This window comes from Rhipicephalus microplus, chromosome 9, assembly GCF_043290135.1.
Source record: "Rhipicephalus microplus isolate Deutch F79 chromosome 9, USDA_Rmic, whole genome shotgun sequence".
Lineage (NCBI taxonomy): Eukaryota > Metazoa > Arthropoda > Arachnida > Ixodida > Ixodidae > Rhipicephalus > Rhipicephalus microplus.
Window position 1 is genome coordinate 46514255 of NC_134708.1, and position 20481 is coordinate 46534735.

General features: G+C 43.7%; 1 protein-coding gene across 8 annotated transcripts in view; it reads left to right on the forward strand.

Annotated features, from left to right (window-relative positions):
* LOC142771727 (uncharacterized) overlaps window positions 1-20481 on the forward strand; it is a 189086-nt gene that overhangs the window by 85251 nt on the left and 83354 nt on the right. The gene's annotated exons all lie outside the window — the stretch shown is intronic.

Below are 20481 nucleotides of genomic sequence, written 5' to 3' on the forward strand. Positions count from 1 at the left end.
AACGAGTGGACTTATACCAGTGTGGATTTCGTGAGGGTAGATCCACTGCTGACCATTTGCTATGCACCGAGGCACAAATCCACGATGCTTTTGCTCACAAACAATTTTTGCTTGCAGTATTCTTAGAAGAAGGGGCATGACATGACATGGCGCTGTGACATACTGCGAGATCTCCCACACTTAGGTGTGAGACATGCTTACCATAATCAAAATTTATTTCTAAAACCGCACTTTTAGTGTCCGGGTGGGTAATGTCACGAACATTTGTCCAGGGGAGTGGAGTTCCGCAAAGTACAGTCTTGAGTTGCTCACGTTTTATTAGAAAAATGAATACTTTACATTCCTACATTGCACTCATTATGTTTCACTGCACATATGTCGACGACATGGAAATTGGTTTTAAGTCCTACAATCGCAATGTGTGAGCGGCAAGTTCAACTTGGTTTGAATAGTCACCGATTGGGCAGACGAGAATGGATTCACCCTTGATCCGATGAAAATCACGTCTTTAATTTTCAAGAAAGAGATACCTCCATCCTGACCCCGACATAGACCTGCATGGTCAGCTGTTAACTGTAAAAACTGAACTCGCAATTTTAGGCGTAATATTAGACAGGAAACTATCACTCGTAACACATATAAAAACACTCATGAACAAGTGCCTAAGGCTATAAATATACTCAAGCTTCTGTCCCGGACATCATGGGGCAGTAAATACCAGATGAATATTTAAAGAAGTTTTATATGCATACACCTTGAACATGGGACGATAATCTATCAATCTGCAGCGACAAGCGTCTTGAAAATGCTTCACCCTATCCACCGTTTGGGCATTCATCTTTCTACGAGTGCTTTTCGAACCAGTCTTATGGAAAGCCTGTACGTATGATCAAACAAGTTGTTGCTTCAACTGCAGCAATGATACATTTCTTTTGATAACTGTCTGAAAGTGGACGCAGACAAAATGCACCCATCATGCATCACAATGAATGATATGTCCAGTTTGTGGTATTTGAAAACCATCCCTTATTTCGAAAGCCCTACTCGCTTTGTGTTGGAGGCCTAGCCGAGGAAACAAGTGTGCCACGTGAACACTGTTTGGTGGTTCCTGCAGCATACCTGTCGCCATGGCAGTGGCCGACTATACATTGCGATGTGTCTTTCGTGGAGGTCACGAAGCACGTGCCCATTCCACATATCTGCACATACTTCCTGGAACTGCAACACAAGTACACATCCTTAGTTCTTTACAGACACTTCAAAGTCTTTCTCTTCTGTGTCATACGCAGCAGTCGGTCCATCTTGTTCGGAGGCCGGCATTATGTATCCCGATACAAGCATTTCCACTGCAGAAGCTTTTTCTATATTTTCTACCATTCAACACACTGAACATTTAAAACTACAGAAAGCAGTAACTTACACAGATTTTCTAAGCATGGTAAAAGATCTGCCAACTCTTAAAAAACACATAAAGTCTGTCCTTGTCTTGCTGTATTGAATATTATACAGAGTCTTTAAATCCAAAAAGCATCTCATGCTGCCCTGGTACCGCGAGATCTATCGTAACGTAATGGTGGACCAGCTAGCTACATCCATCCACGAAAGCGCTGCCAATTGATATATACCCGCCTCTGTGCTTGTGATTTGAGACCTTTCTTTAAATGAAAGCTCAAGGCTTGTTGGCAGAACACCTGGGATAGATACACACAGAACAAACTAAATGTCATCAAGTTGTATCTTGGTAATTAGCTTCCATTGTTGAAATCATGCCACTGAGAAGTTACACTCACGAGACTAAGAACAGGGTATACACACAGTATACATTCACACCTTTTCTCGTCAAAGTCTCTCGTCCTCGAACGTCCCGCCCGTCTGGCTCTCGGCAAGAAGGTAAGGCCGATCTATCTTGGCAGGCTCGCCAAAATTTGTGGGCAACTGTGGGCACAGGTTAGCCAGATGAGGACAGAGGACGTTCGAGGACAACGAGAGACTTTTATATACACGAAGACGGACAAATGGATACACACAACATAAACTCACACATATATACACGCGTTCACGGTCCTACGCGAAAGGGAGTTAATGTTCTTGTTCGTCCACTCACATTCTACTCTTGGGGCGTGAACGTTGCGCTTGACTTTGAGCTCTTTGGTAGTCAGGAGGCGGTGTGCCTTGTGCTTGCGGAGCTCGCACCAAGGCGGGGCCCGGTCTAGAAGATAACCGCCAGGGGCATCCCAGTACGGTGGTCAACGACTGGGCTTGCCTGTACATCACCGAGAACAGCGAACCGCCGACCGCCGCGAACAGACCTGGGACAGCGTCTCGCTCCGAGACCAGAACAGCAGCTGGCCGTGACGAACGTTGCTTCAGACCAATGTGGGGGTGAGGTGGGGCGATGCCCAGTCCAGGACGCACCCGAGGACTTCAACGCCGAGACGAGGCCCGGACACGGAGGGTCAGAACGAGCAGCCGGGGCGTGGCCCGAACTTGTCCTTGCGCTCTGCTCTCTGGGGTTAGCTGAGCTGTCCCCGTGGCTCGGGAGCTTTTTCACATGGTACGCGCACGAGCACGCGCATAGGCGCGCTCATAGTTTTACCGCGATCACCATCATGATGATTCCCGCGCACCTTGAAATACTAAATCGGCCCCCCACACCGATTTTCTACGTCAAAGCATGACGCACACTCTCCAGGGCAGCGTTTTTTTGCCACAACGGTCAACTTACTGTTAGCTTACCGCAGCTCATACTGACTTCATCCTCAGATGTTCACTGGTAAAAAAAATGCTTCTTAAATATATGTCATTTTTTGCGTTTTTTAGATATAATTCTTGCTTTCACATCATATTGTCGCATCACATCATAATATCTAAAGGAAATCCATAGCATAACCTCTCCACAGAGGTTGTTGCTGCAGTAGCTACTCTGAGAAGCACCATCCTCTCGTTTTTGGTTTTAAAGGCATTCAGGAGACACTCACGCTGCTTTATAATCACTCACTTGCAGAAACCATGGTCATTTGTAATTCATTTCATACCCATACATCACATCGTGTATCACTGTCATAATTTTATAGTTTATGCACACCTCTATACAGCACATGTTTTTAGGCCTCTATACAGCTGTAATACACCCGGTCATCGCAATAATTGGTCATGGCTTACATCACACAAAAGACATGGCGCTCTTCGGCCACCCATGGCCCTTGCGCCACAAAACTCCACTAATCATCATATTGCATGTATTGCTTCGGCCTTGTGCTGAAACTGAAACTTTCTCTTTAAATTCATTTTTTATTTTCATCTTCAACTGCTCTAAATTGAATCACCCTATGTGCAGAACTTGTTTCTTTCTTTTTTTTTTCAAAAGTATATATTATTTCACCTGACAAATTACTGATAAAGTAGTCATTCAGGTATGGCCATAACAGTAATTAAAATATTTCTAACAATCAAGACTGGTTTGTGCTAATAGTAAAAGTAAGTTTCAGTGTTCTGCAATGTTTGTGCTGGCTAAACAGTGTTCTGTGGACTGTTGCAGATGTGTTTATCTCTTCAATGAAGAAGCAAAGTTGCATACTTTGGATATTGACAGGAATGGAGTGCACCTGCCCCTTCGTAGAATCTATGCACCATTTTACACTTATGTTGGAGCTTAATGCATTATGAACATGAGAATGTGACGGTGATGTTAAAATGTTTGTGGACTGCTAAGGACTGGTTGCATTGAAACGAGGGAAACTCGCCACGCAGCTTCTGCGTTGTTATTCAAATGAAATTGGGAAGACTTTAATTATTCTATTAAGATGTATGTGTCGAAAGCTATGGTGTAACGAAATTGTGCCTTCCTCACGAAGCACAGCTTCAGTCTAAATAGTTATTAAAGCACATCTTTACTCAACTATATACACTATGAGAAACAGTTTCATGAATAAGTAACTGCAATGTTCCATGCTTGTTATTGGCACTTTGACATTATTCTGCAATATACAAATAATAGTAATATAGCAGCAGTGTGGTGTTACCTCATCATTACTTTTCTTTATAAAACCCTTGTGCGTCTCTCTCCGACTAGTGCTCAACAATATATTCTAATAATATTGACAATCAAACTTTATTTCTTTCACAGTGTCTCATGCTAAGTAATAATCATTTATGTTTGATTAAATGTTTCTATGTTCTTTTCTGCCACCAAATGTTTCATCATTTTTATTATATTGTTCGCTCACGACATCATAGTATATCGTGCCGCCAAAGTGACGAGCAACAGCAATCCTTATAATCTGACCACTTAATGGTGTTTATCATTGCCTATCAGGCTAAATCACTGCAAGATTAACCTCGTCTCCTTTACAAGAAATTCCAGCCACATCCCAACCAGATGCACATTCATTTGCACACAAAAAGTAAGTCACGTTGTACAGATATGTAGGACTACACCTATGAACCAACCTTTCCTGGAACTGTCATGTCGATTACATTTTTGCAGCTACTAAATGCTGCCATGGGATGCTGAAGCGTAATCTGTGTCATGCTCCTACACATGTGCAAAAACTTTCATATGTTAACCGAACGTGCCCTAAAATTGGCAAGGCTTCAGTCTTATGGGATTTGTAACCAGCGTAATGTAATTGATAACATAGAATCTCTGCATAAGTCTGCTGGTTACGCTAATTTTCTCTGACTATTTTCCTTTCACCTTATCACGGCCCTAAAATCTCATGCGAGTGTTGATAACCTATCCCATTATTGTAAGCTTGCTCCTTTATCTCTTTTGCATACATACTATCATTATCCATTGCTTCATGATGACTTCTTTCAGTAACCTCTAGCCATGTATCACATGCCGTACCTCATCTTTTGCTGATTTGTTCATTTCAAAAACGATGAAAAAATGGAACCAGCTGCCTTGAAGCATTGCAATAAAAAGCAACATTTCAATAATTAATGACAAAAATTATAACCAAGTTTCATTTTCATTTTTTTTATATTGTGCTCTATTATTATGTTATTCTGTCATATTGTATTGTATTTACAAATATTTTTTCAATATTTCCAATGTGTTGTGGTTTGGTGTTGTCATTTTCTATATGCTTAAGCAAGTGTTGTTTTGTTTGCAATTTTTTTATGCTTGATGTGTATCTGTTGCATTGTATATATATTTCTTTTTTCCCACTGTCTTATGTAATACATTTTTTTTTTTGAGGGCCTTTAGAGGTTTCTTGAAATAAGTGAATTCTTGCTTTGATGTTGAATTCTTGCTAGTTTGTACGGCATGACGATAGTTATAGTGGGAGTATAAAACGACGACACAGAGACAAGGTGTCCTTCGTGTCCTTCTTGTCTCTGTGGGGTCGTTTTATTCTCGCGCTATAACTATCGTCTTGCTTTGATCATTCATTTCTCATTTTTCGTTTTGTCTCAGGTGATGCCTAAAGCACATTTATAGTGTGTTGAGCTCAGTGCTTTGTTTCATGTGACCATTTTGGCATCGGAAAGTGGTCTTCTAAGCATGAATCAATGTATAGAGATTGTCGAAGTTGAGTGTATATTGTTAAAAATTGATAAAGTTGGATATGTAGTGACAAGTTTGTGTAATTATGTAAGTATGAAACGTTATGTGGTGGATACCTGACTTTGTATTCTATGGTGAATTGTACTTTCATTCAATCACAATGGGGACAGTAATGGAAAGCGTATAAACAGTGCTATTGTGCTCATAAATTACCAATGTCCTGTACCATCTACATAAGTGCCACATCAGTTGACCACGAAAAGCTGTGATGCCACTCGGCTCCTTGCCAACGATTTTAATATCTTACTCCTTATGCTTCATGTGTTAAAATTTGAACATATTCTGTTGCTGTGGAGCATCACATTGAAGTATAATAAGTACATTCAATGTAATGCTGCTTAATGTTATGGCATATAATTAAGACATTTGGCTGTTTAGGCATAGTATTGTAATTGCATCTAAATCGAGCCCTTGTGTATTTGTAGGTTTTACCGTATATTAGGTGGAGAATTTACTTACAGATAGGTGGGAACTGTTGTAAAACGTGTCATGTCATCGCACAGTTACATCTGCACTAACATACAGTTTGAACAGGCAAACATAATTTTGTACTTTATTTACAAGTGCTGCAACATTCTTTTATTACCTGGTACTGTAGTTCACTTGCAGACAATGTAGGTAATATGGTTTTCAATGCTCTTTCTGTTCTCTTTGCATGATCTCTTGTGCAGCATCCCATGAGCAGGACCATTCACTCATGTCCAAAGAAGGTGGACTGTACTCCTGCCGACAGTGCACCTATGTTACCAAAAGCAGAGGAGTCATGCGAAGACACCTTCGCAAACACACCGGCGAACGGCCCTTCCGGTGCCACTTGTGTCCAGCTGCATTCCCTGAACGCAGGCATCTTGATAACCACATTCGTACACACACAGGAGAGCGTCCCTTTTCCTGTGACCAATGCAGTGCATCTTTCTCAACGAAAACTGGCCTCGTGAACCATATGCGCACCCACACAGGAGAGCGTCCTTATTCCTGTGAGCACTGCAGTGCGTCTTTTTCATGTAGCTCGAACCTCAAGTGTCATGTGCGCACCCACACAGGCGAGCGCCCTTTCTCCTGTCACCACTGCAATGCATGTTTTTCAAGGATATCGAGCCTCAAGTACCACGTGCACACCCACACAGGAGAGCGCCCTTATTCCTGTGACCACTGCAGTGCGTCTTTTTCATGTAGAGCGACCCTCAAGGAGCACGTGCGCACTCACACTGGAGAGCGCCCTTTTTCATGTAACTACTGCAATGCATCATTTTCGAGGAAATCCCGCCTGATAAGCCACCTGTCTCGTCATGAAAACAAGAAACCATAAAAAGTGAGTGGCCTGCTTGTTTTCTTTAAGTGGGTAGAGGTGTATCAAGTGGAAGGAGCTTGTTAGTAAGAGACATGTGCACCCATATCAATGGAAGATTCAGCAGATGTGCCATCAAGATGTATTGCAAGTGTGTTCTTGTTCAGGCGTAAGGGCAGCAGAGGATTTTTGGTTAATGTCGACAGGGCAGCTTCATCTGCAGCAGCTGCACAGCCAGGTACATGTGGCTGTTCAACAACGGTGAGGGAGAGCGATGATGCATGAGTCAACGGGAAGGGCGACTTTGAGAGGGTGACAATGAAAAAGTGCGGCCGTAGTCCTCAGGGGTGGTAAATGGAGACCTGGTGCTGATCGGGTACTCATTGCAGGACGGATAATGGTTGTTCGTTGGACGGAATGGGTTACTGTAAGTCGGACACAGGCCTTAAGGTGTGGATAGCCACTGGCTACGATAGTGATGAGCAACATGTCCCACGCGACCACAGCGGAAGCAGATTGGCTTATGATCAGGTGTTCGCCACTTAGACGGGTTTCTGGTTCGAAGGGAGTACAAATAACAGCATGTCGTATCTATGGAAGCTATTGAGGCATCAGTATTGTTCAGGGCGCATACAATGGACAAGAGACCTGGGTTAGCAAATTCCTGGCGGACAACAGCCTAGATCAAGGAGGCAGCTGGCGTTGAGGTTTCGAACATGATCAGTTTGTTAACAGTCGGGTGTGTGGCTTTGAGTTCATGTTGGAGGATGCGCATCATGTCTTCAGTTGTAGACGGCTGACAACAGGGGGCTTCGCTAGATGAAGTTGCAGCTGTTTGGGTAGGCGGTGGAACTGGTGCAAAATGCGTCGTCTCTTTGCCTGCACGAGACAACGGAACTCTTTCATCATGTATGCAGTCAACAGTCATTACATTTGTAAAGACTGGCAGGTTTAACGCATCATTGGCGATACCTTTCAAAACAAGTGAGACCCTGTCAGCCTCGGCTCTTTTGGCATCAACCTTTTGGCACAAGGCTAACACGTCTTGACTGTAGGTCAAGTAAGGCTCGGTGGACGTTTGTGTATGTACGGCCAGTTGTTTTGAGCATTAAGCTATTGCCCAAATGAGTTTCCAAAAAGGTAGCAGAGTTGTGTAAACATTTTCCAGCTTGTGACTTCGTGCTCGTGGCTCTCAAACCAGACGCAACGAGTCTTGTTGAGATAGAATAAGACATTTGCGAGCATGACGGTTGGAGCCCGGCTATACTGCTTGCTGAAATGCTCGTACATACTGAGCCACTTGTCCACATTCATGTTCTCTCCAGGAAGGCTACCGGGATCACGATGTCGCGTTAAGGCAACAGACCGGGCTGCTGTCATCGGAGTTGCAGAGTTAGGTGGCGAGGGCCTGTTTTCACCCAGAGCCATGTTAGTAGACTTATAGAGGTGTCCACTGTGCAGCTCCATCATCAAAAGAGAGCACCCCCACTTCCTTCAATATGCTATGGGGAAATAACAGCAGTCAGTGCGTAATCACAGCACAGCTCACACACAATGTCAACTTCTTCACTTCTCGTCCGAGGTGCATTTCAGGGTATGTCCAACTATGCTCCGTTACCGTGAGCGGAAACCACGTAGGAATATGATACAGTCATCAGCATAGCCTCTCACAGCAGATGTAAGGCCATTTGGAAAATCGTTTATGAAAATCTAAAACTGCTGTGAACCCACAACCAAGCCCCAGGATATAACAGGTGGCACATTTGCAGATGATGGGGCCATGCCATATATAATGACCCATTGTTGGCAGTTTGTCAAACAGTCCTCCGGCCATTATAGGAGCTCTGAAATTCCCAGGAATGATAACTTGAAAACTAAATTATATGGCACTACAAAATAAAGCAAAACAGCTTCACTTTCTGTATCTTTTCTTAAGCATATATTTATGTCATCTATGAATGTAATTGCATTATACATGAAAACTCTGCTCAAAAATCTTGTTGAAATGTTTGTAAGAAATAGTTATTTTAAAACAGTTTTGTAAGGCATGAATAAATGCTGTGCTCAAGCATTTCTCAAAAGATTGGTCTTTACCAACATACTTGTACTTATTTGCAGTCTTTTTGTATTGGTGCCCTGTTTGCCATTTTTCAGTCAAATGGAACATTTCTTTGTTGCAGGGATAAACCATATAGAATAACTAAAAAGTCATAGCTTTCCTTCAAAGGCGAAGCAATAAACGCGATTGCAACGATTTGAAAGGTCACACGCAGAATGGAAAGCAGACCGAAACGTGCCCCGCATTTTTCGTGCAATAATTACGCATGAAACATATTCACAGGTACGGATGCACGTAAATAAGGGTGTCATTTGTTACTTCGTTCAGTGTGAAAAGCAGGCGCTTTTTACAGACGGAGGTTGCATTGATTGCAGTGGCTTTTGTGCGCCTGGTAACTACAGCAGAATCGTTCCACGTAATGTCGGAGGCCCGCCAAGGCGTACGATCCTCCCCTCCTCACCACTGCGAGATAAGGGCATGCGAGGGAGTGTTGCTCCCCTTCTCTAAGCCGGGCAAAGTACGTGTAGGAGATTAGAGCGGGCGCCACTACGCGATGTGGCGACGTGCGCTCATTGCGCCATCTTTCTGGTAATGTCGAAAACACAGCAGCGGTAAGTGGTAGATATAAATGACGCCGTCTGAACAGTGAATAACGTTCTCTCTCCGGGGTGGCTCCGTGGTTAACGCCTCGCTATCACGATGCAGAGGTCCCACGTTCGATTCTACGCGCCGGAGTGTTTTTTTATGGATTTTTTTCTTTCTCGGGTTTTTATATATATAGATACGTATGCATATAAGGTGCATCACATCGATGCCGGCGGCAAAATCCAGCCGAGAGTGTCCATATAATTGCCATCGCAATAATATACACAAAAGTAGTCTTGTATTTTTTTATCATCACAACTTGTCATGCTGGTATCAGCATTGTAAATATTTTTCTCCTTATCGCATATCCAATTTTCTTTTCAGATTATTTTTCACTCACACTTTATTCCATACGCTTCATGTATTGAAGTGATGCTTCTTATGTGTATCATGGTTTAGGTACTACTAGGTACATTCAAGTATGATAATTAGCTTGATGGTCTAGTGCCTAATCTGATGCCACATATAATAATAAATTTGGGTTCACTAAGTATGGTGCGTCTGAATCACAACCTAGTCAGGCCTTTATATATTGGCGGCAGGCTTTTTTTATATGTAAGCATAGTATTTATGCAGAGAATGTTGGGAACTTGTAAAAGGAATGTAGTGTTGTCGGCACATTCTACTGCCACTGCACTAACGCGAGGACCAAGGTTGTACTTCAATTACTGGTGTAGCAGCTGTCGATTGCTTGGTGCTGCAGTCTGATTTCATGTGTAGAGTATAACACGTGGTTTGCATTGCCTAACTGTATTTTCTTGGCTTTTCAGTTTTCCTGTCCTTGGCATTGCTGGAGCAGTACCGTTCACTGAAGACTGCATTCCGACCAGCAGAGCGCCTGTGTGAGCAAGTACAACACACAAGAATTCGTGTTCCCCTGGGCAAGCGTCCCTTTGAGCGCCACATCTGTCCTGCTGCATTCACTCAGAAGTGTGGCCTTTCTTATAAAGCACGTTTTTCTCGGCATTTCATCTTTTTCTTCTTAATTTACTTTCTTCACATTTCAAATCATAACTAGAACTTTCTTGTCTGTTAATTCAATCAATGGGGTGTCGGCCAAACAAAAAGACCTTGAAATTTCTCTTTCTGGCCAGGAGTGGAATTTTAACAACGCAATCTTCCCTATCCTTTGAAATCACATAGTAAGGTCGTGTAAGAGAGTTTTTGGAAGACGCTGGTTTTTTGTATGAAGATGGATTGCATTAATTACAGTTAGTGGTATGTGTTTATACTTTTAGAATTTTTATTTGAGTTTTGCTACTTTACAAAAATTTAGTAGTGCTATTTCTTCTGACTTCCAAAAGATTTCATGCCGGGCACCTCAGTTTTAATACCATAGAACGGTTTGGACTTATCCACGATTCTGGTCGCTACATTGGTCTGTGGGATTTCGCTGGCAAAGCACGGTAACACATTGTCCCAGTGGGTCGGTGCCACGCTTCTTGACTTCGGAAACAGTTCAGGTTGGAGAAGCTAAGTGAAGTTGAGCAAAGTCTCCACTCAGCTTCTTTGCTGCCCAAACGCACATGTGCAGCGGTGCGCTAGAGCATGCGAGGCGACCAAACACGGCTGTGTGGCTCGCTAAGTCCGAACCCACACTTGTGGCCATACTCCTGCTCCAGAGGAAGGTTTTTAAAACAAGCACCAAAATGATTTAAGGTGATCACACACATATACAGTGGGTACTTTTTTTATAGGATCGCTCTAGAAAGTGATGCACTTTTCGCACACTCTGTTCGCTTAGAGTACAAGGTAGAAGGGTGCACCAGCCATCTTTAATGGCTGCTGCAATAGCGTGCATGCCAGTGATCACAACCTCAGTCAAACTTCATAACACCCATCCCCCCCCCCCCCCCCCCGCATTCCTATACTAGTTCCTTCCCGGTCCTTGAAGTAGAGCGGCGAGTTCCTCTACTTGAGTCACAGTCAATGACAGGCTTGGCATGTAGGGTGATATTAGCGCATCCGCCCTCCGTGCAAAGGAGATAGGACAGCTCTTTTTATCTCTGCTTTAGCCGCGTGTGTTGTCCGTGCTCGAGCACTTTTACCCATGTATAAAGCATACGATGTGGGGGGGAGGATGTTATTGATTGGGACAGTACGTATAACACGACAGCAATGACTACTTGCGTAGATAGGGGGGCACATCGAGTTCGTGCCCCCCCCCCCCCTTCTATGAATTTTTTTCCACAGCATATATACTGCGAAATGATAATTTCCCAGGGCGGCCCCCTCATCAGATCAAAGTGACCCCCCCCCCCAGAAAAAGTCCTGCCTACGCGCTTGGCGACAGAAAAAAAAAAAACAGTAATGAAATGTCCGTGTAATTGACAACAAAAATGGCTCTTGCTTTCGAGTGTCTTAGGTGTATGCATAAGGTACTCTGTGTTGTTTTTTTTTTTTTTTTGCTCCGCTTTATAGAGGACACTGTGGGGAGTTTTCGAAGTTTATACAGAACGCCTTATTCACATAAAACACCTCGGCAAACCGAAGTTAGTTCAATCATGTCGTTTCAGCGCAGAGAGTGCCAGAGGAGGTTGGCATTATGATGCAGCTGAATGACATGTTACACCTGGCAGTATAATCAGTTGTGATAGTAAAGAACCTTTCTTTATCCTTGAAGTCATCTGTGCAAGTCTCTAACATTGTACGTCACAGCGTTTTTCTACCATGTCCACTGATAACCAAATAGGTGTATTAAGAATGTTATTTCATGAAGTACAATTTTATTCAACCAGTATACTGTTCATTTGCTATGAAAATAATCACTGAACAAGTTTTTCCAGAATGCTCAGCTGCATAACGTCATTATTTTTGCATCATGAGCTGAAAATAGGGAGTTGCCCCTAAGATGACTGGCTCCATTAGATTGAAATGAATCGAAATACTCACAGCTCTTCACAAGAGCCCCAAAATAATTATTCATGTCCTTGAATGTAAATGCAACTTGTTTCTACTCTAGGTTGTGAAGTTTGCTGCTCCAGATTGCTCCATAACGTAAAAATTTGGCTGCTCCGAAGTGTTCAAAAATAGAAAAATTCTGTTACTCCAAAGAGTTCCAAAATGGAAAATATTGCTACTTCGAAATTGCTCCACATCAGAATACCTCGGCAGTATCACTACATGAGTGTGCCATCACTCCTGTTCAGGGCATGTGTAGTTGTCTGTATGTGCAGGGATTCCAGGTGCAGGCATGGATGCATGCTTTTTTTTTTTTTGCCAGAACATGCGCGCTTGTCCTGTCAGTTTAGTGGCCTGTAGATTCCACATGTTTCGAGAGGGTATATGAGGTCACGCGTTGTTTCCCCCATGTCATATTCGAGTTGTTTAACTCTTTTTTTTGAAATCACGTATCTCATTGATGTACTGGTTGTCACAATCGTGGCAGCCCATAGCATAAAGACTGTGGAAATTTTCACTGGGCATAGGCCTCCACGTTCACTAAAGCGTTCCTTAGCTTCCATGTTGGTACATGCACTAATTTGATGCCTGTTGTTTTTACATATCACACACCTTACTATCTGATTTTCGAACCACAACGTTTCTCACATCGGTAATTTGTGAATGTTTGTCTTGGCCATTATTTCAGCTCGGCTTGAAGGCCTTCTGGTTAGGTTAGGACTGCCATTAGCAGAGGCTTGCCGGGTTGTGCCATGTCTTTTAGTATTACTTTTAATATTATTATTATTGGCAATGCAACGGGAAACGGTAGCTCGCACTTCAAGGGTAGCATTGGGCGAGTTCATCTAAATTTCTCATTTCATTTTCCTGAGATGGTAGTACTAATATATCTGTGATTATTTTTAGAGTTCTGTCTTTAAAATAGTGCGTAAATGAAGGTAACCCGCTGGCATTTGTGATTCATCAATGAAATTAAGGAAGCTGTTGTGACCAAACAGATTCCTTCTTCTCGGGACATATTCAAATGTCGCCACTTTAAACGTTGCCCCCAGTTTTTATTCCATCTGAAGACTTTCGTCGAGCTCCAAGCATCAGAGCCAAGAGAGATAAAGCGTCTTTATGTAGGAGTAGACGAGTGGCGTGGTGTCTCCCCTGCATCTTTTCTAGATACGAATAAAGTTTTATTGTCATCATCAAAATGCATGTGCCCATCACAAGCACAGCTGCATTCTTGCAAAGCTGTCAGTCATTGTCAATGGAAGGGGCACAGAACATGTGAGTAGATTTTGAAAGTATGTATAAGGGAGGTTTGCAAATTGTGGAGATGCAAATCAATAGTAAATGCAAAAATCCAGGTCGCATCAAATCCAATCCACATCATGAATAGTATAGTCAGTAAATACAGCAATCCAGATTGGTCCAATCCAATGCACATCCTAAGAGGCTGGGGCTGTAACCAAGATGGTTAAAGCTATCGTTGCTTGAGTGAGGCGCCCCTCATGTGAAACTGCACGCCGCCATCTTACCCTAGGCAGAAAGCGCGCCTTCCACAACTCTATCCGCTGCGCCCATACAGATGTTCTAGATGTTTTTCGGCGTTGTGGAGATCCGGACGTTGCAATGTACACATCAGGGCTGTACTCGGGCATTTTTTTCCGGGGTTGCTTTTGTGTAGAAAAGCCAACTTTGGCAACTAGTGGTCAGTGTGAAGCCGTGTAAATACTTTAATATCACTCAAAAAGTTAAACCAATAAAAAATTTTTAAGGGTGTCAGAACCCCCTCAACCCCCTTTTAGTATAAGGCCCTTGGATGCCCTGTGCCTTTCTTAAGGCTATGTAAATCAAGCAAGAGGGTGCTCTGGGATAACATTTCAGTTGTGAGTAGCGTATTTGGAGCTTGATTAAAACTTCTCTGTTCTCCGTATTCTTTACCATCAGAGTTTGTGTAGCTAATGATAACGCACTCAAGCCACGATCATCCCAGTGCACCCCTGTTTAGTAAACTATAAATTTTACCGATGGACAGTTTGCGTCAACAGAGAACAGCCATTGCCATTAATAATATTATAAGGTATAACCGTCCTGTTCGTTCGTCCATTCTTTGGTCCTCATCCCGCCCTACGAGGAATACCGCTGCCGGTAATTTTAATTTTCCTCCAACGAACAACGTCTATGGAGAACGGCGCCTGCAGTTCGTCGGTACCAAAATCTGCAATAGATTGCTCCAGGATATAAAATCGGCTGTTAACTTTCCTCTGAAAATAAAAAAAAACACTTCCTTGCAATCCTTAATGTGTCTATGTAACCCCTTTAATAGTAACAAAATCGTTCAAACCTTGTGTATAAGTACCACTACGTCCAGTGAAAGTTTACTGCGTAGTTGTTAATACTTATTGCTTTCTTTTGTTTGAGTATAAAAATTACATGGTTCTGTTATCTTATCCAAGTTCGAGTATCTGAATATATATGTCTGTACAATGCCTAACCTTTTTACTATATCCGCAATGTATAGCACCTTGTATCCTGGTTTAATGCCTTGTTCTATTGTTTTGCTACATGCGCTATTGTTGCCTTGTGCTATCGTTTGGATACTGTGCAATTATGTATCGCATCATTGGACCCTATTCTAGCTTTTGGCTATGGGTTCAAACAGTTCTTTGACCTATCATTTTGGAATTGAAAATAAAATGAAATAAATTAGCAATGAATGCATCAACATTGTGGATGATGGCATGCTTTTACTACCTTATGGCCCCACGGTACATCGAGGCATCCTGATCATTCCAAGCCTTGTTCGTTTTTCTGAAGGGTCTGCTTTTATTACTGCATTAAATCAGACCCCTGAACCTTTATTGTTGCCCTGTGGATCAACAGTCACATGCGCTATTGACCCGCATCTCATTGCAATTGTTACCCTTCCAAGTCAAGAAGACCTACCAGAGCCAAGCACGCCGCCACTCAACTCTCCCACTCTTCTATCGGTGACGATAAGCCCTGATCTGACAGCAGCCCAGAGTCAAGAATTGCTGAATTTATTGAACAGACATCTCTCTTTGTTTGACGTTCATTCTGCTGTCCTTGGTATGACAACTTCTACGATTCACCGAATTCAGACTGACGACTCCCGAATTATTCACCGACGCCCATACCGCGTGTCTCTTGCAGAAAGAAAGATAATCGAGGAAAACATCTCAGACATGCTTAGACGGAATACCATACATCCTTCCTCGACTCCATGGTCTTCGCCAGTTGTTTTGGTGCAAAAGAAAGGCAGAACAGTACGTTTTTACGTTGATTACCGGGCATTGAACAAAATAACGTGCGAAGATGTTTACCCTCTCCCATGAATCGATGACGCACTAGATTCGTTGCATGGCGCTGAGTATTTTTCCAGCCTTGACCTGCGATCTGGCTACTGGCAAATACCAGTGTTCGAATCTGACAAAGAGAAGACGGCTTTTACCACCCCAAGTGGGCTATATGAGTTTCACGTAACGCCTTTCGGACTTTGTAACACGCCTGCTACCTTTGAACGTATTATCGCTAGCGTACTGCGTGACCTCAAGTGAAAAACCTGTTTATGCTATCTTGACGACATCATAGTGTTTTTGTCTACCTTTTCGCAACATCTGCAACGTCTCGAAGAAATCCTAGGTTGCCCTGCAAAAACTGGTTTACAGCTGAATACGAAAAAAATGCACCTTCGCAAGCAAGACGATCAATGTTCTAGGGCACTTAGTGTCAGCAAAGACGGTATTCGACCGGATCCTGAAAAGCTTGCCATCGTCCTTGAGTTTCCCCGTCCGTTGCGTCAAAAAGGCTTGCGCAGTTTCCTCAGCTTGGCATCCTACTTCGGTGCTTCATACGCAATTTTGCAAGGCTTGCCTCTTCGCTCTATCAACTACTCGCAAGTAACACGACATTCGTCTGGTCCGAAGACTGTGAAAAGGCTTTCCTGGCGTTGAAACAAGCCCTGACATCCGACCCTGTACTATGTCACTTCGATCCAGGTGCACCCACCATTCTTCACACTGACGCCAGTGGTCATGGTCTCGGTGCCATTCTACTGCAGCGTGACAACACCGCACGCGAACGTGTCATCGCTTACGCCAGTTGTGCTTTGAGTGCTGCCGAGAAAAATTACACAATAACCGAACAAGAGTGCCTTGCTGTTGTATGGGCGGTACAAAAATTTCGTCCATACCTCCACGGCCGCCACTTCACAGTCGTCACCGACCACAACGCATTGTGCTGGCTTTCGTCGCTAAAGAACTTATCGGGCCGTCTTGGCCGCTGGGTGCTTCGTTTACAAGAGCGCAACTTTGATGTCGTCTACAGGTCTGGTAAGAAGTACCAAGATGCTGATGCTCTCTCTCTCGCTGCCCTCTACCCAACCGTAATAGCCCACCGTCGCCAATTTCCACCGCAGCATTACCATTGCAGGTCTCAGTTGGCTAAGATCCGGCCGCCCTCTTACCCTTGTGTCGCATCAACGCCTTGACCCTTACTGCCGCTCTATAATAGCACGCTTAGAAGGCACACTAACTCCTCCGAATGCACGACTTCGCCGACAACTGAAACAATTGAAGCTTCACGATGGTGTTTTACATCGCTATATTTACCACAGTGAAGGAAACAAATGGGTCCCCATTATACCACGTTGTCTACTACGACAGGTTCTTGAGACATTCCACGATGATCCTGCTGCTGGGCATCTCGGCTATCACAAAACGTACGACAAAATGCGCAGTCGGTTCACCAGGCCTGGCCTCTCATCCGCCATTGCCAAATATGTTTCTTCGTGTGCCTTATGTCAACGGCGGAAACGACCCACTACTGCTCCTTCTGGCTTTCTCCAACCTCTTCCTTGTCCCGCTTTCACATTCAAAGTCGTCGGGATAGACTTGTACGGCCCCCTTCCCGTGACCTCCAATGAAAATCGTTGGATTGTAAGGGCTGTTGCCCAGCTCACTTGTTACGCGGAAACACCCTCACCGCATGATTGTACAGCCACTGAAGTAGCCGATTTTTTTCTGCGTAACATATTTTTGCGCCATGAAGCTCCACGTGTTCTGCTCAGCGACCGCGGCAAGATATTTCTTTCCTCTAGTGTTGCTGAGGTTCTACGCGCCGCCAACACCATCCACAAAACAACTTCTGCTTATTATCCACAAACAAATGGCTTGACGGAACGCTTTCATCGTACCCTCTCAGACATGATTGTCATGTACGTTAACCCTGACCACACGAACTGAGACGCCATTTTGCCATTCGTAACGTTCGCCTACAATATGGCTACGCAACGCACCACCGGCTTTTCTCCCTATTTTCTGGTCCATGGCCGCTCTCCAAGTGTAACTCTGGACGTCTCCTTCCTTTCGACTCCTGCTATCTCAGCAGGCTCTTTATCTGCACAATTTTTGTTTCGCCTCGAGCACTGCCGTCATCCGGCCCGAATCAACACCAGCATCTCTCAGGAAGCTCGCAAGTCTCGCTACGACTCAACTCACCGTGCTGTCACCTTTTTCCCAGGAGACGAAGTTCTTCTGTGGACTCCCGTGCGTGTGCCCGGCTTATCTGAAAAATTTCTCAGTTGTTTTATAGAACCTTATGCGGTGATTGAACAAACGTCCCCCTTTAATTACCGTATCTCACCACTTAACGCTCCCTCCGACCACCGTTGCCATGGGACAGAAATTGCGCATGTTTCTCGACTAAAACTGTATACCCGACGCAATTCCTAATATTCTCTCTTGCGCAGCCAGGAGGCCGCTTCCAGCGTGACGGGGAATCAGTGTGAGTGCAGTCATCGACTCATCTTTATCAAATGGACGTGTCATCATCATTTGTATAATTTCCTCATCTGTAGATATCATCAGTGTGTGACAGCTCGAGCTCGTCTCGAATAAAGCTCTTCCTTATAATATATGCATTTTGTGTTATGTGCATAGTATATGTGTATGTGTGTATATATAAGTGTATAATTGAAATCATGACATTTCAAGATTTCGCGGCACTGTAACGGCTACGAGGACCGGACAATTGCAGATATCTTTCTATATTTCAGTGTAACTACCCTTTTTAATGTACAACTGTCGTCTATTTCTATCTTTCTTAGTCGCCAATCAATGGTTTTAAGGCCGACATGTCGAACAGCTGCCTCATACACAACAAAAAGCGCCCAAACGTGAATTCTAAGAACAAAATAGTATTCACTTTAAACGTCCATTCCCGTATCTAAACAGCCATTCTCGTTGCCTCGGGATGCCGTTGACACCTAGATTAGTGACGGTCTAAGGGGGGAAAAAAGAAAAACAAACACCTTAGCCAGGCCCCGTTTACAATAGAGGCACCGCCACCCAACTACAATGAACGCAATGCTTCTGAAAAAAAGTACACACTGACGACGCCACTCGCATCCCTCAGTGGACCCTGGAACATTCTGGATTTTTTTCCTCCTTTGTTTTTTCATTTCATTTCATTCCTTCTTAGCCGTTTTTCCCTCTAATTTTTCACTCAAAATACTATAAATGGGAGTGCGAACAGAATGTATACCCTCATATATATTTATTCAATGTACATATATATATTTCAATCGGCCAGTTTGTCTTGGTGAAGGTATAAAGTATAACACAACAAGAGTGTTGTTAACAAGGGTAAATATGTTTATTTCCTCATAGATTCGGGAGGGGTCCTCCCTTCGTCAGAGGATACGTAGGCGTTCAAACTTGGTTGCTGCCGCATCACTCTCACCTTGAAAGAGGTTTGCGAGAGTGGGGAAAAAAAAACTGTGAACGCTGAGCACTAAGAAGTGTGGCCGAGCAGAAAACCAGGTTGTGCACATCCAAAAGTCGGTGTAAGTCCACATCTGGTTCTCATCCTTGCTGGCCAGTTCTCGACGTGTGTGGGGCCACCCAAGATTGCCGCCGCGGTGGCGGAAGGGGCCCGCGCCGTCGCGCGTAAGGGAAGAGTGTCCACTTAATGGGTCGGTCGGCTCTTTACCTTTCATCTTCGCTCGTTTCCCTTCATTTGCCTTCAAGTTGTAGGCAAGCGTTAGCACTTCACTTTGTATGTGCACGTGGAGAAAAGACGCTGTACACGTACGAGGCAGTCAGAAAACAAGCATACGGTCTCCAGTTATGAATCTTTGTTGCCCAATTTCCTCCTAGGTTACTTCCCGGAGGCAGGAGAGTCTTCCGGAGTGCTCGTTGATGCCGGCTACTAAAGTTCAGCATTTGAAAATAAAATATGCCTCACGCTGTTCGCGCCTGTCTGAGAAACCGGACTGCGAAAAGGGTTACGCTGATATTTTCAAAACTGTGGTTTGGCAGGTGCAGATGTCTAGACAACGGTAGCTTCAGCAGGGAAGTGGTGTACGTGGTACCGGTGATAACTGAACCACAGTAAAAATGACGTGTCTGTTTGGCCTATATATTCTTGCCCACAGTTGTCGCAATGTAGCATGTATATTGCGTTACTGGAGTGACAATTAAGGCTTTCAGTTATGCAGAATTTGAAAGTTATGCAGAATTCGATTCACGTGTTGTGACCATCTGTGGGCATACCTTGCAGCGAGCTTTTCTGCTGAGATGGCACCCTGATTGAATTTTGGAGGGGTTTGTTTTTGCTCTGACAAGAATGTCCTTCAGGTTTTTATCCCTGCGGTACACCACGTGAGGGGGCTCCGCGAAAATTGAAGTTAGTCGTTTGCTTTGCCTAATTATGTTGAAATGGCTGGAAAGTGCGTTGTCGCCGCCGGACAATAATATTACCGGCAAAATGTAAAAGCAATGTTACCGGCCCATTCTATTCCCCATCGATTCTATTTGCTTCCAAAAATACTATTTGGACTACTTGCTTCCCAAATAGTCCTTTAAAACAAAATAAGAAAGCTTTCAAAAAAAAAAAATGGCAGCCTATTTGTTGGACGCAATATTCTATCTCATAACGTATACAACCGCTCGCTTTGTGTATAATGGCCGTATACACGCGATAAGTAACCATCTCTATTAGGTT